The sequence below is a fragment of the Papaver somniferum genome, chromosome 10 (genome assembly GCF_003573695.1).
Source record: "Papaver somniferum cultivar HN1 chromosome 10, ASM357369v1, whole genome shotgun sequence".
In the NCBI taxonomy this organism is placed as follows: domain Eukaryota; kingdom Viridiplantae; phylum Streptophyta; class Magnoliopsida; order Ranunculales; family Papaveraceae; genus Papaver; species Papaver somniferum.
This window is the reverse complement of record NC_039367.1, coordinates 23,751,615-23,767,500: the sequence shown is the minus strand read 5'-3', so window position 1 is coordinate 23,767,500 and position 15,886 is coordinate 23,751,615. Positions and strand designations below refer to the sequence as shown.

Here is a 15,886-nt window from a genome sequence, read left to right as displayed (position 1 = left end):
GGCAAGGTTGCCTTTCCGTACGCGCGGTGCTTTGCACCGAAGCACGCAAGCCGCCGTCCGTTCGGGTCGGGTTCGGGTGTGGGTTCACTAGATCCTATCTTTTTGCTGAAAGTTTTCGCACGCGTTTTCCACACATGTAGAAGAATCTTACTCCTTGTCTGAACGTGTTTTGGCTTGACTTCTATGTCTGTCTGATTTGTGTGTCTCGCATGCTTTAAACACTGGCAAAAGCAAAAGCTGTTTTTCTGAACCTGACAAAAGCTAAAGTTGTTTTCCAGCAAAAGCAACACTCTGCTCTATGATTGACAAAAGCAACTCTCTGATTTGGTCTTGCACTGTTTTTAAACAAACATTACCAGTATTTCTGTCATACGCATGGGTTCTTTGCATGGCTTTTTCCTCTTGTTTGTAACGTCATAAAACACTATATAAGAGAGTAGTTTTCAGCTCATTAGATACACAGCAGAGAAGAAGTAGCTTCTTCCTCTCTTATTCTTCTCTGCTAGTGTTTTAGTTTCTCTGTAACTAATTCATTTTCTTCATAAATATCTTCCAAGCTCTTAGAGTACCTTCTTTGTATGCTACATTGAGGGGTACTATCAGTAGTTGTATCCTGGAGGTGACTCGCCAACTGCTATAGCATCTCAGAGGAGTAGCAGGAAATATTGCCTTTAGGTCAGCGTATCTCATACGTGCCTCTACTAGTTCCTGCAACAATTATCTGTGCATCTCCAGGAACTGTAGATGCACACATGAATGCATTCCAGTATCAAATCAGGAACTGTAGATGCACACATCCAAATTCATATGATGTTGTTGTACCTGCAGAGCTCTCAATTGCAGTTGAATGCATTCCAGTATCAAAGTAATCTGGAGCTGTAGTGTTAGTTTCATAAGCACAGAAAAGAGCATTGAGTTCAAGCTCAAATTTGTTATAGTAACTTTTATAGTGTTCCACACCATATACTCTCTTCATAACAAACTCCACCCATTTAGATTTGTACCTAGGATCCAAAACAACTCCAATTCCCATCAAAATGTTACTTTCTTTCCAGTAGCTATCAAATTTCATCCTCATATTCTTGGCCATGTCTCTGATATACTCATGCTCACTTGATTCCCATAGCTTAATGCATATATTAACTTCTTGAACCCCATTATAATACAAATTTGTTGTGGGATACTTAATCCCAGCAAATTTGGTTGAAAGGACATCAAACAATTCCAAACATTCACATATGTGTACTCCTTGTTGCCACTCCTTAGAGGTTGGTAGTATCTTGAAGTCATCATCCAAATCATCTAACTTGGGAAATTGCACATTCAAATCTCTCTTTTCTAGCCTGACTTGACTTGACATATTTTACACACTCTCTAACTGCATCTATAAATGGAGCAGCTACTCTCATTCCCCCACCCAACAATTAAGTGCAATATATGATTACAACACCTCATTTGGAACATATTCCCATTAAGAACTAAACAGTCTTTGCTATCAAGCCATTTCTTCAGCTGTTCCATCATAACATTGTTGGAGCTAGCATTGTGAGCAGCTACAGCAAAAAGCTTATTGTCTATGTTCCATTCTAGACACACTGATTTCACTACAGATGCTAGAACCTCTCCAGAGTGTGGTGATGGAACTAAAGTATATGCTAGTGTTTTCTTAACCACTTTCCACTCCTCATCTATGTAATGCAGTGTCACACAACAATAACCATCCTTTGTATGCTTACATGACCACATATCTGTTGTTAAACTACATTTAGATGTAATATTCTCAAATTGTTCTTGTAATTGCAGTTTGAACTCAGTTGTTAGTCTCATGATGTCTTCCCTAACTGTATTCCTAGTGTAAAGCTTAGCAGTAGGATTCAAAGACTTAACAAACTCTCTAAAATAAGGATGCTCAACTATAGTGATTGGATAACCATGTTTAGCAATCATTTTGGAAACTAGTGTCCTAGTAACAACAGGATCAAACTTCCAATTTGCTAACTCGGTTTGAGCATTACCTGTTTTGAGAGAAGTAATCTTGCTTTGTCCTTTCTTATTGTCAGGATTTTCTTTGCAGATTTTGGCATGGTAATGCAAGCGGCTGGTTCCTTGGTTACTGGGAGCAGGTATTCTCTTGTGACAGTGTTTGCATTCAGCTATCAGTACCTTCTCGCCACATCATAATGAAAAGACCCAACCCTTCTTCAAATCGATCTTTAATGAGATATGCATTGATCATTCGAGCCCATGTGAATAGACACTCTTTTTTTCGATTTCTTCAAAAATCTTCTTTAGATATTGAAGATTAATTCTAAATTTACAAAACAAAACAAACCAAACACTAAAGTCCATGATGGTTCTTGAAAAACCCCTTTGATAATCAACGAGATCAACAACAAACCAGATGGCTCGTCGTCGTCGGTTACTTCCGAATGCTTCAAGTCATCTAATACCTTGATCAGAACAATTTGATAATTTTGTGTATATCCCATAGCGGCCCGGAGAAGTACAAACGGAGAGTTGTGTGGACCTCCAGCCTGTAGAAAAAATAGCTTATGACTTAATCTGAATAAAAACGGGAAAATGGGAGAAAATTTTGCTAACATACTAAACAGAAAAAAAGTCAAAATCAATTTTAACAAACTTTGTTTACCTGTTTGTCTGGATTAGTTCTGTTTAGGGGAAGGAACTGATGAAAAAGCTCTACCAGAACTAACATGTATGGTTTTTGGCATCTTCAATGAAGAAGGGACTGATGAAAAAGCTCTAGTAACACTAAGATGTTTGGGTTTTGGTATAAAGAAGCCTTTGCATCTAATGCGAAAGGCAGTTCTTGTTTTTAGAGCGTGATAGAAGATGGTTAAGCTTTCCATTGTGGACTTACTTCTTTGATGAAGGAGACGAAGAAGATGAAGAAGAGGGTTTTGGAAAAAAGCAGATGAGAGGGTTTGGCTGAAACATTGGGTTTCAAAGAAAAGAGAGCAGGGCAGAGCAAGAGGACAAAAATGCAGGTAGAGTACAACACTAGTCGATGCCTCATTGGAGGCTTTACAGTTTACTGATCATATTTACAGTTTTGTTTTGTTTATTTCATTCTTTTTACATATGATCTATCTACACAGGTCATGGTGAAAGACAGCTTTGCTACTAGTTGACTAGTTGTGGACTGGTCTATACCTTTTGAATGAAGGACAGCTTGATGATAGAATTATATCACCCCCGTCGATATTTTTGCAGGTACATCTTGTGCACGGGACTGGATTATTCTATTTTACACTTACACAGGAATAGTAGTATCCTCTATTCCATTATTTATACTTCTTCTGTCCCAACAAAAGTTGCAGTGTAGGTATTCTGGCCAAGGACAAACCACTGGACACTTCTCAAGTACCAAAGCTTTATGGATTCTCGTTTATGGAGTATCGGCAGTCTGTATTGCCAGTATTGGTGCTGTTGTGCTTGTGGATATATACATACACTTGGCTATGGACAATAAGCGTGTTGGCTATTTCTTACTCATCTTGCCACATGCATGGGGATCTAGAATCATCACATATGCTTGTATGGTGGTATTGGATTCCATCCCAATCCTTACGAATCATGGGCGAGTCTCTAGTCATTTCACGTATCTATTTTTTTTTTCTTTCTAAAAACTTATGCCAACGGTATAACTGGATGTTTTACAGGACATTTATCAACGAGCAACCTCGGACACCTATTGGCTCACCGTTGTACTTGCCACTGTTTCAGCATTGCAAGTATGAATTTTGTTTCCTTTTTTGCTTTCTCAAAGGGGTAGTTTCCTTTTTTGCTAACAAGGGAGTAGTTTCCTTTTTTGCTTTCTCAAAGCAAGCATATATATAGTGATCCTTTAGTGAAAGTGATCTAGCGTTTGTTAGAGGGAGGGGGTCAAGGAGCTTGCGGAGTGGTGAAAATTGCCAATTGAAAGGATAAAAAAGTTACAAAGAGATTGGTAACTCAAAGCTGAGGGAGCTATTATATTTCAGGGAGTTTGGTGCATTCTGGTCAGATTGCATGTAATTAGAACTATTGGCTCTCATCTTGGTCAGTCGAGCAAGAGTCCAGACTACCTTGCTGTAACAACGCAACCCTTCATCAAACAAACAAAAGTAAGACTGAAATAAAAGTTCGAGTACCAACATAAACACCTAAAAGATTGAAAAGGGGACAAGAACCAACATCAGCACAAAAACAAGTAACAAGCAAACTCTTAATGTTAGTGTTGCGGCTGAGCAGGTGTAAATTTTCCCTCTACCATAACTGAACCTTAGTGAATACGCCTTTTGACATCAATCCAAGACAACACGCAACTCGCTAACCTGATCACATAAACAAGGAGTAACGAGAAGAAGTTAATTCTCAACCACTATAAACACCAATAAGATAAAAAAAAAAAAAGAGATACATATATTCCTTGTTGTTGGCATTTAAACATTCATATCCCGGTGAACTTTGTCTTGTTTAAACCCCTGTACAAAAATCAAAGATCACTAATGCATGACATTTCTAAATATTCTACACTAACTGCCTTCAAGCTTAAGTTGTAAAAGCTAAACTTGGAAGTAATTCCACACATCAATGGCATGCTTATGAAAATTGTCTGAGGGGAGTGCCTTCATTTGGATTGCCTGTAGCATGTAAGATTGACCTTGGTAGGCAAGACCAAGGTTAATTGACTTGTCACCTTATAACTTATTTTAAAGCTTTTATATTCTATATTTTTGTCTGTTTCTTCCAACGAAACATTAACCAAATCTCTTCCTTCACCAACACCTCTGCTACCCTTTTCCATCACCACCACCTTTGCCGTGTCGTTCACAACCAACATTACCACAATTCAATTGGGTTGGGGATCGAAATTGAAACTGTTACATCTCTCCCAATTTTGAAATTTGAAATTGTAATTTGGATTTCGATAACAAATCCGATTTCGACTTCCAACTATATTGTTATTGTTACACAAGAGGAACAATTAAGATCGACGAAACCTCTCAAGCAAGATGTATAATCAAGATCGACGAAACCTCGCACGTAAGATGTGCAATCTATGACTATTTTTTGTTTACTGTTAAAAACTAAGGGATTTAATACTACGGCAAACTTTTCTTTGAAATGATCTTCCTGTTAACAGGAATTTGATATTTTGGTTTCAATATATTTACAAACTAGGGATTTAATGCAGGTTTCAATGTATTTACGTTCAATTTCTATATGTATTTTCAGTGTTCTTTAAAAAGCGAAAGCATAACGCAATACACTATCCTAGCGAAGCGTAAAGCGCTACTAGAAAGCATAAGCGAAGCACCAAATACATAAATTAATAAAGACTTATAAATCTATATGAAAAACTAAGAAGCTGTCAACATAATAAAGGGAAATTAAGAACAACTAAACTGACTAGCTAAGTAGCATACTGCCTGATTGTACGAATTACTATCTAAAAACACTAGCCAAGAATGTCATCATCATCCACATCCTCTACATAGTTATTATCATCATGCCCCATGGATACATATTCTTCTTCTTCGCCAGACCATTCACCTCCTCTTCCTAAAGTCAGACTTACCCCTCTTCCTCTTTTCTTATATGTTTAAACCTCTAAGGCCTGTTATTGGACTTCAAAGCCAAAAAAAAAAAACAATAATAATAATAATAATAACTGACAGCAAATGCAAAAAATGTGGGTATTGACGGGCGAAGAGAAATTATCAATTTAATTTCTAGCGGTCTTAGAATCTTATTTGGTGAAATTTCTCCACATTCATCTTCTGCTGAAATCCCCAAATATTCATGATTTTGTGAATGTATATGGGGTTTCACTTTTCATATTGCTTTAGATCAATGAACTAGCAAATTATCCTGATTCAAAAATCATGATTACGAACCGTAAATAACAAATTGATCAGAGTTAACAATACCTGCCAGTCCTCCATATCCTCAAACTCTTCATACAGATTATTGCGTACTCGTTAAACATATCATCATTTATCTTCTTAACCATCTTCTCCATTACCTTGGAAACCCCATTCCTAATTTCTGCAGAAGGAGGTTTGTTTAATGTTGTATACTTGTCCCACTTTACTTTATATCCTCCCAACTCATTGCGTTGAATTCATCCATAGTTATATCCTCCTTCAAATACACCGCCTTCAAAAGGAGATGAAACATGCAATCAATCAAATTACAAACACCTAAAAATAAAGATTAAGATTTTAAAGAAAGAAAATCAGACCTTATCGAGCTTTCCACTGCGGTAAGCTTCTGTATCCAAAAAGTGACGACGAATCCTTTGCGCCCCTTCAATGAAACCTAATGATGATGTATTCGAAGAAGCAAAAGGAGAAATCTTGGTCAAAATTACTCTCATCGCCATTGTTATGGTCAAAATTACTATATCTTTCACCAATTCCTACGAACTAATGTGGACAAAAATCTGAAACCCTATAAAAGAGTTAGAAGCTATGTCCTACTATTAAAATAAGTGTATCTATTTGGTCTTGTTGTTGACTTAGGTCAATTGTTTTCTGGTCCTTTTCAAAAATATATTTTTTAGTTTAGTCCGAAAATTATTATTTCGTCCTTGAATGCATAGCATATAGGATGACGTCATCAATAAATAAAAGTAGTCATTTTCAAAAAGAAAAATGCCACAAATATCATTTGTAAACAGTTTTTGTTCATTCATAAAAAAAAAAAAAAAACTTTTAAAAATGTGGTATTTTTTGTTCTATAAGTCAAAGGATAATAAATTTTATATATCGGAAAGTTGTTATCGGGATTTATCCAGCGAGTATCGTTGTTACTATATAGCGGAAATCTTGGTCATCTTCATCTAAAGTACTTTTCATTCATTCATTTGGGGGTTTAATGATTTTACAAATTGGAGGTTACACACTCTTGATTCTGAATGGTGTTATTTCTGATGGTGATTATGAAGTATGAACATCTATATGTTTCAGATTTTAGGTTTGTTTTTATGTTGCTATGAATTGTATCCTGTTTTGAACATCTCAATTGCATGCTTTATGCCTCCACCAAGTGGTTTTATATGTCAGTTGACAGATGATCTTAGACTCAGACATAGTATTTGGTTGTATAATGTCAGTATTGGTGAATAAAGCTTGTATTCTGTTTTGAGAATCAGCATCTCAGGAATCTTTGAGATTTGCGTTCATTGTAAGATTGTAGAATTAGGTGTGTGGGTTGTATATGGTAAGTAGGGTTTGTATCAATTATGTGCAAGTCGAATATGAACCAACCAACACAAGACAATTTTTGTTACTCATGTATTAACAGAAGATATAAAGATCAAACATATATAGATGTTCGTAATTTGACCCTTCGCCATATTGTAGATTAAGACTAGGTGTGCATATCAATTTCAAACATGATGCAATTTCAAAGATGCATGGCAACTATTAAGAAACACTAAAGTGAATTGTTTTCAGTTTACATTTGTTTTCATTACATTTTAGTCTTGTACATGTTCCAGTTCTTTGCATTGTAGTTTTACTTTCTAGATTACAACCTGCATCTCCAATATTATCGACAGACAATCTTCGGACAATATAAATAAACCGACTTCATCATATTGCATTTCATAAAGTTACAACCTTTATGTTTAGTCAGTGTTGAGCAACATTTGACAGCAACACTATCATGTTCATAATATCCAGTTACAAAAAAAAAAATCCAAGTACCAAAAACAAAATGAAAAAAGCAAAAAAAAACACAACTTTCCTCTGTATCATCTCCTGCATTTCCAGACTCCATTGCCATGACCAAAAAAGAAATCATGATTCAGTGACTTACCATTTTCCCTTCGATAAGACTTACTCGTTATACCCGATCACTCCTCATCAGACTGATCTTGTTGTACATATTCCGGCTCATCATCTTCATCTTCATATGACTCCTCTTCGGAATCGGTATTTCGGTCCGAAATTTCATCATTAATCCCAAGATTCTCATCTTCGTGGAAAACCGCAAGTGACGCATCTAGGTCAGATGAGTAATAGTATGTATTAGATATATTACTGACATTATGAACAACAACAACTGGCTTTTCATCTTCGGTAGCACTTGCATCACTATTGCGCCACCCATATTGTTTTGCCTCTACCGCCTTGATCTCGCCATTTCCGCCAACCTAATCCTTTTCTCCCGCACTGCATAGTACTTTTCCTTCTCTGCTTCATCTTTGAAGGGATCACGGAGACGCTTCTTTGGAAGAATCTCTACCGGTTCCTTTGGATAAATCTCTGACGGTTTCTCTTGTTCTTCATTTACCGCAACATGCATATCTTTCCATAGAGGAGCGAGTTCAATATCACTCAAGAAATCACTTACTCTCTTTTGTACTTTCTGGAGATCATCCTTGGTCATCTTCCCAATCATCTGTATAGTGGAGGATAACCTTTATTGTCTTTGCCTCTCTTCCCACCCTTTCAATTGCTCTTCAGTCATGGGGGTTTTACCCTTTCATCTGCGTCGATCATCATCACTAGCCATTTTGATTGATTTGGTTTGGAAAAAAATTCAGAGAACAGTTATCTCCCTCTACAGATTTTCTCTCTGAAATTATTTGACTATCAATACATATGGAATACAAAAAAATAAAAAGACTTTAATAGCTCCTATTCCACATGCCTAATCTTCAACTTTACTAGAAATCTTCGTCACTTATAAGTACTCCAATGATCCCAAAGGTTGTAAGTTCAGCATCACCGTTGTTGAAGATCCGTAGCTATAACAATGAGAAAACATAGTTCTTGATTATTGTTATACAGTGTCATAGTATTATTACACAGTATCAAAGTTCAATTGTATCACAACTTCGACAATAATACTATGGTGATATGTATCACTCCCCCTTAGTCAATACTCCATATCACATGGAAACCACTCCCCCTTACATAATGATCTGAAAACCATATGTATTTGTGGTGTGAACTACATATTAATTCTCCCCCTTTTTGTCAATAAAATTGGCAAGGATACAAGAACGGAATCATAATGAAATTTCCGAAAGATACATTTCATGACTAAAAGAAAAAAATACATACCAACTAATTTAGATGCAATCATAAAGCCGAAGATAAATGCATTCATCAAGGAGTTTAAAGATACAAGATAACCATTCTAATATTCCACAGCCGCACTCCACTCAAGATTTGGCAATTAAGCACAAGTTCAAAAGAACTCTCCCCCATTTGATTTCATTCCCGAAAGAACAACAAGAGCGACCTTAGTTTCAAAATAAAAGAAGGATTTTTGTTGGACACCAAAAACCATAAGAATGATTTTCTATATCCAAAAACTCAATCAAATTAATCATAAGTAAACCCATGATTAATTTAATCGGAATACTCAATCAAATTAAACACAACAGTGGTCAATTTAATTGTAATTGCTCAACATAAGAGAACTTACGGAGCTACGACTAAGTCAACCATAAGGAAATGATTAGCTTAACCGTTCATATACTCAACACAAGCAAAACTTATGGAGTATCGCAGTATACACAAAAAGTATGGATGAGGGAAGATCAATACTGCGGAATATACAAGGATTCATTCTATTTTCCTTCATTATTTGCATAACGACAATCTATAGACATAATCCTTGTTCACAAAAGATATTAACCTATCTTCCATCAATAATTGACAATATAGGCTTAACTTTTGTTTTTCTCAAAAGTCCATTCATTCTTTTATAAATACATGAATATCGACAACAAACGACTTTACTTTTGACAAAGTATGGGACAAACATAGTTCACGGACGTAAACATACATATCCCATAACAGTATTGCAACATACAAAATCATAAAGATTAATACTGAAAAAATCATCTTCCAAATAAATTTAGAGTTTAAACCAAAAATCTAAAAACATGAAGATGAACAATGGACATAGCTATGTGTAGTCACAATAATGGCTATTCCAAACTCTAGTTATTCTTCCAACTAAACCAAAAAGAAGATTTTACTAGGCAAATAAACCTCTATGAAGTATTTCACTTACTTTGAATATTCTTCTCATATTCCCTAAATTCATCAAGCTCATCTTCGATTAGATCAATCCTAGATTCAAGATTATCCATCTTTTCTTCAAGTCTTTTGGAAGACGCTTCGAGTTCACTTTCAGAACACGTACTTGTTCCAAGACAAGATTCATGGTTAAAGAGAGCTTATCAAACTGTGAGACAGAAGAATTCTCATCAGAAGAGAAGATACGCTGGTCATAACACATCTCATTGTCAGAAGACTCAAAACGAATCTTCTTAGAGGGAAATAGAACAGTCCACACATCACTTTCTTTGCTTGAAAGACTAGAGGAGGACATGATAGAGAAGGTAAATGAAATGATCATACTGAAGAGGAGAAACTTTATTTAAAGGAATGAAGATGGAGAATTTCCAAAAACGACCTTTTACCAAACCCTAACAGAATTTGGTTATCCCCAGAAAAATATTTAACGAGCCAAGAACCGTTCATGAGCATAAAAGGTACTGGAACAGAAAACTCCTAGAGATTTAACCGACAAATTCCATCACAACCCTATTGAAAATTATGATTCTTGTCTAAGAAGGATAGACAAAAGAATCATTAACAACAAGATTACAGAACATAATCATTCCAATCCAATATAGGACTGGGATATTTTTCGCGAGGAGATGAATTATTTATTAATTCTGGTTTCTGCTTATTCTTTAAGAAAGAAGAGTTATGCACATCATTCTTTTCCCTTTTAATCACAGTTTTGGAAAACTTGATTGTCGATCTTCACAAATCCTGCACCGTTCTAGAAATCTCTTTTTGAAGGAAAAAGGGTTTCATAAGAGATTTCTTTTTCCTCTTCTGCACACAATGTTTAGCAGAGCAGGATTGCTTTTGATTAATAGTGCTAAGATGATCCTGATATTCACATAAGAGAACCGAGAGATTTGGTAGCATCTTGTGTTTTTCCATATCACTCTTGTTGTCAAGATGACTAGAGAGTAATACATAATCAGGAGAAGTTTGCTGACATAGCTTATAAGACTTAGTCACATAAGAATCACAATTGTGATTTTCAGCAAAGAGATTAATAGAACAATCATAGATTTCATCCTCAAGACAATAATCAAGAGTATTCATCCATGATTTAGTTATCTTACTCACCTATGTATCTGGATCTTTAGAAGTATTATGAACACTTCTATAGCACTCGAGACCAGTTTCGCTAGTACAACTTTCCTGAACTTCCTTATCCTTTTTATTGATTGATTGAGCTCCTTTTTGAGACTTTATTTTACTTCGTCTAAGTATTTTCTTAAGCTGTTGTATAAACAGAGACATCGTAGAAATAAAGCAATTCTCATTTTTCTTATCAATCAATTTAGGATGATGAGATTTTCTATCAGGAGTAGTAACATGATTACTAGGCAGATGATGTTTATCTCTTGATTTAAGTTCGCAATAGAATATTTTAAGTTTTCCGACAAGTGTATTTCGCGAAAGAGTATTCAGGTTATTTCCCTCAATGATGGCATGCTTTTTAGACTCGTATCTGGATGGTAGCGATCTGAGAATTTTCATCAGAATCTCCCTTTCAGGAATAGCCTTACCCAATACACAGGATGCATTAACAATTTCATACATTTTGTGATTAAACTCATCAAATGGATCTTCTTCTGCCATATGAAGGTCTTCCCATTCGGATTTAAGGTTTTGAAGTCTAGCTTCCTTCTCACTGGTGTTACCTTCAAATACAGTTTCTAAAGTATCCCAAGCATATTTAGACGTAGTGCATGTAGCCATATGGTGTAGAAGATCTGGAGTAATGGCATGCATGATGGCATTCAAACCGTCGGAGTTTTGCTTTGTAGCAAGTAACTCAGCAGCGTTATATGTACCGATGTTTTTAGGTACGGTTGCATTTTCAATTGTAACAACGGGAGCATCATATCCATTAACAACATAAACCCATGATTTTAAATCACGCGATTGAAGAAAAGTATGCATAACAATTTCCCACCATAGGTAGTTTGAGCCATCGAAGACTGGTGGTACGTTTATGGAGATAGAACCTCTGTCCATAGAGTCAGATCGTTGCAAACAAAGACTTTTAAGGTCTTGAAAGTGTTTGCCTTCTCTGATACCAATTGAAAAAACAGGGGTCTAACAACACCACCTAATATTTCGCTTAGCAATCTGTATGGACTAACTCCGATATACTTTCTTGAGAATCAACTAGACAGTTAGACCCAATCTAGGTAAAAGTATTATCAAGGATTTAATTTCTCTCTCTTGATTTGATTTACTCAAGCTAATAGAAATCAACGAGTCTTTCTCAAATACAAGGAATAACTTGGATGGCACCAAAGACCAATATCCAAGTGTCAATCAATGTAAATCAACAACCACAAGGTCTGATATTCTAATTGATTGAACTTCAACGCACAACATGTATTATTTCAATTATAAAGATAAACAATATAATGCGGAAAATGAAATAACACAGACACCAGAATTTTGTTAACGAGGAAACTTCAAATGCAGAAATATCCTGGGACCTAGTCCAGATTTGAACACACACTGTATTAAGCCGCTACAGACACTAGCATACTCCAAGCTAACTTCGGACTGGACTGTAGTTGAACCCCAACCAATCTCACACTGATCCAAGGTACAGTTATTCTCCTACGCCTCTGATCCCAGCAGAATACTGCGCACTTGATTCCCTTAGCTGATCTCACCCACAACTAAGAGTTGTTACGACCCAAAGTCGAAGACTTGAAAATAAACAAATCCGTCTCACACAGAAAAGTCTATTGATATGGATCAATATGTCTTCCACAGAAAAACCTAAAGGTTTTTGTTCCGTCTTTTGATAAATCAAGGTGAACAGTACCAATTGATAATCCGGTCCTATATTCCCGAAGAACAACCTAGAGTTATCAATCATCTCACAACAATCTTAATCGTATGGTAACGAATCAAGATGTTGCGGAATCACAAACAATGAGACGAAGATTGTTGTGACTATTTTTTATATCTTACCTATCGGATATATCAATCTCAAGCCAATCAATCTGATTCTACTCGTATGATAGAAGATGCAAGATCAGATCACACAACTACGATAAAAGTAGTATCGGTCTGGCTTCACAACCCCAATGAAGTCTTTACGTCGTTAACCTGGTTTTTAGAAGAAGAAACCAAAGGTTAAAGGAGAATCGAACCTAGCATGCAAACTAGTATCACACATAAGGTGTGAGGATTAGTTTTGCATAGATACTAGATTTCCCCTTATAGTCTTTCAAATAAGGGTTTGCAATCAATGTTATCTTAGCAACAAAGCATTCAATATTCACCGTTAGATGAAAACCTGATTAGATTCAAGCTAATATCTTTCAACCGTTAGATCGAAAACTTAGCTTGTTACACACAAATGAAATGTAAGTTTCTAGGTTTGTGTAACCATACCCAAACGTGTACATTAGTTGGTTCAACAATAGTTAACCAAATGGTTAGCCATGAGCATTTCATATCAACCATATTCTTCTTCACCATAACTAGTTCAAATGACTTCAAACGAACTAGTTAGAGAGTTGTTCAATTACAAGGAAATCTTATGTACTACACAAGACACAATTGAAGCAAAGATGATTTGATTCACTTGAATCGGTTCATGAACTTTATAGCCACGGTTTGCAAACTGCATTCCTTAGTATTTATGAGTTTAAGTTCAGAAGATCATCTTTAGATATAACCACCTCAAGTTCGCGACTGGGTTCGCGGACTTAAGTTACCGGATGAAGTTCACAAACTCCAGCAGAAATTCTCGGGTTTGAGAACTTCTCCAGTTCGCAGACTGGGTTCGCGGACTGAGTTCGCGGACTTAGCTCACGCCATTATTCCTATTCTCTTGATCAACAAAGTTCGCAAACTTTGGTTCAAGGAATAAGGACTTGTACATATATGTGTTTCCACAACAATGTTTATGTACACCATTGGTTATATAATCTAAACTCTCATTTCAATCATCAAAACATTCTTAGAGGAAGTTATACAGTTGTTACACCATTTCTCGTCAAAGCGATTTTCAAAGTGATTGAAACATCTCATGACTTTCGTCACTAGGTAAAGATAAACTTGGTTGAAGCGAAAGCTTACCAACACATATTTCGAGATATAGATAGGAGAGATATACTCGGATAAAATACCAAATTTGTATAATCAAAGTCTATATAGCACAACGACTTTGGTCTCAAAGAGTAGGAGATAGAGTAGATAGAATTTTGAGTGATAGATAAGTTCAAGTCTCCACATACCTTTTTGTTGATGAAGTTCCACCGGTTCCTTGATTAGTTCTTTGTCTTGTATGATGAATCGCCGTGGAGTTCTTGAGCTCAACTACACTTTCTATCCTAGTCCGAGACTTAGCTATAGTAGACCAGAAATCAAGACTTATAGTTTTGATCACTAACATTGACAAACATGCTTGAGATAGCAACGCATGCGAGTTCAGCCGAGCAATGCTCTAACAGTACTCGTGGAGCTTCTTTATCCCACAAAAGTCTTTAAACGAGCGGTCATAAGAGATTTCACCTAATTAGGATACTTTCCTCTCAGAATAGACGGCTCTACCAGAAACAACAAATAATGAAGTTTGCCTGGATCTTAGGATAGTTTGATAGAACTGCAAACTTAGGTATCTATAGACCAAGGATGTTTGGACATTAAAGAATTTCCAAAACCGAAAATATTCTCAAGATATGAAATAAATGCCCAAATCCGGCTTTCCTAATTCCAATAAATGTTGTTCCAATATTTCCGAAATCTCTCATAGAAAATATCCAATTAGTAAATGCACATTACTAGTTTTTATTCTCCGGACCTATGCATTAATTGCAGGTAAATAAAGTATATAAAACCAAAAACCTTAATTAAAAGATTCTTAATTTATTTCAGCACATAATCACCTTGAGTACTAAGGAGTATCTTTGAACAATAAATGATAAGAGTTATTGCATGTGTTCAAACTATGTTGACATCTTTTCTCTGTAAATATTTATTTCATATTTACATGGATTTACATTTTTGGAATCGATTATACCACACTTCAAAACAAGTTTATAATTGGTTGATCTGTATTCCAATACTACTTATTTAATTGATCAAATACCAAATCACATACATGGGTTCAATCGGTTCTACTAATCACTAGGATCGGTTATACATTATTATGGAAATACTTGTGATCGGTCACACCAGTCAGTAGGATCGGTTACACCAGTTACAAGGATCGGTTCCATATTCCCATGGTATTACTTATGACCGGTCACACCAGTTACCAGGACCGGTTACGCCAGTTACCAGGAACGATTACCAATTACAAGGATCGATTACACAATACTTGTGATCGGTCGCACCAATTACGAGGATCAGTTACACCAATTACAAGGATCTATCACACTATCACATGGTGATTACTTAGGATCGGTTACACCAATTAATAAAAACCAGTCATGCCAAATCATAAGTCAGGCACTGTGATTAGTTATACCAAGATACGTAACCAAGGTTAAGATCGGTTCTACCAACTCACACATATTGGTCATCCAAAGATTTTCAATGAATAGCCGGACCAATAAGCCTAATGATTTCCCTTTCGATCTACAAAACAAGTTCATGAATGTACATAGAAGATTATGTCGATGTCATATCTACGAAGTTCAAAAGATAAGCGTTATATTTCGTACGTAATCTAATTCCCTAATACTATGATCATACAAATATGACCATGTCACATCACTAGAGTATTATACATTATGTACAATATATAAACTTTGCAGTTATGTTTTCAATATAGCACGACT

General features: G+C 35.8%; 1 long non-coding RNA gene across 1 annotated transcript; it reads right to left on the bottom strand.

Moving 5' to 3' along the window:
* Window positions 1–4,089: 4,089 nt before the first annotated feature.
* LOC113319406 lies at window positions 4,090–6,450 on the bottom strand. Its single transcript, XR_003345438.1, has 3 exons — window positions 6,251–6,450; window positions 5,937–6,165; window positions 4,090–4,337 (listed from the first exon to the last, which is right to left on the bottom strand). It is a non-coding gene; the product is annotated as an uncharacterized LOC113319406 (long non-coding RNA).
* Window positions 6,451–15,886: the final 9,436 nt, after the last annotated feature.